Below are 720 nucleotides of genomic sequence, written 5' to 3'. Positions count from 1 at the left end.
TATATATATATATATATATATATATATATATATGAACATGGATGTATGTATATATATATATATATATATATATTTACTAATTCATTTACTTATTCTTCCCCCGTCGCCCATTTCATTACATTATCTATGACAACATCCTGCTGAATCTCACCCAGTCTTTCTCCCATCTCTTCCGCCTTCCCTCTCTCGTGTCTCATATAGTTCGTTCCTGTAGTCTCAGGTACAGCAGTACATTCTTAAATCTTAGCAGCTTCGCCAGCTACTAAACTTTCATAAATATTCCACTTCTTAACGTTAACAGTGACTCGCTTAGTATTAACGCTATCTTAATACAGCTATAGGACAATGCCCTGGCAGAATCGTTACCGCACCAAGAAAAATGCTTAGAGGCATTTCGTCCGTTTTTTACATTTTGAGTTCAAGTTCCGCCGATGTCGACTTTGCCTTAATCTTTTTCGAGATCGATAAAATAAGTATCAGTTGAGCATTGGGCGCGATTTAATTAACTTTACCCTCCCCCGAAATTGCTGACCCAGTGGCAAAGTTTAAGACCATGATCTTAATACTGCTGATATGCCATCTTTCTCTTCAACCGTGATTGCCATGGCTGGAACAGTTTATGCTGCCCTGTTTGCTGATGATTTTCATAAGTGACGTTTGTGTTATATGGCTTTCATATATATATATATATATATATATATATATATATATATATATATA

Source organism: Octopus bimaculoides, chromosome 13, assembly GCF_001194135.2.
Source record: "Octopus bimaculoides isolate UCB-OBI-ISO-001 chromosome 13, ASM119413v2, whole genome shotgun sequence".
NCBI classification, from domain to species: Eukaryota; Metazoa; Mollusca; class Cephalopoda; order Octopoda; family Octopodidae; genus Octopus; species Octopus bimaculoides.
The sequence above is the reverse complement of the archived record's forward strand: the minus strand, read 5'-3'. Positions refer to the sequence as shown.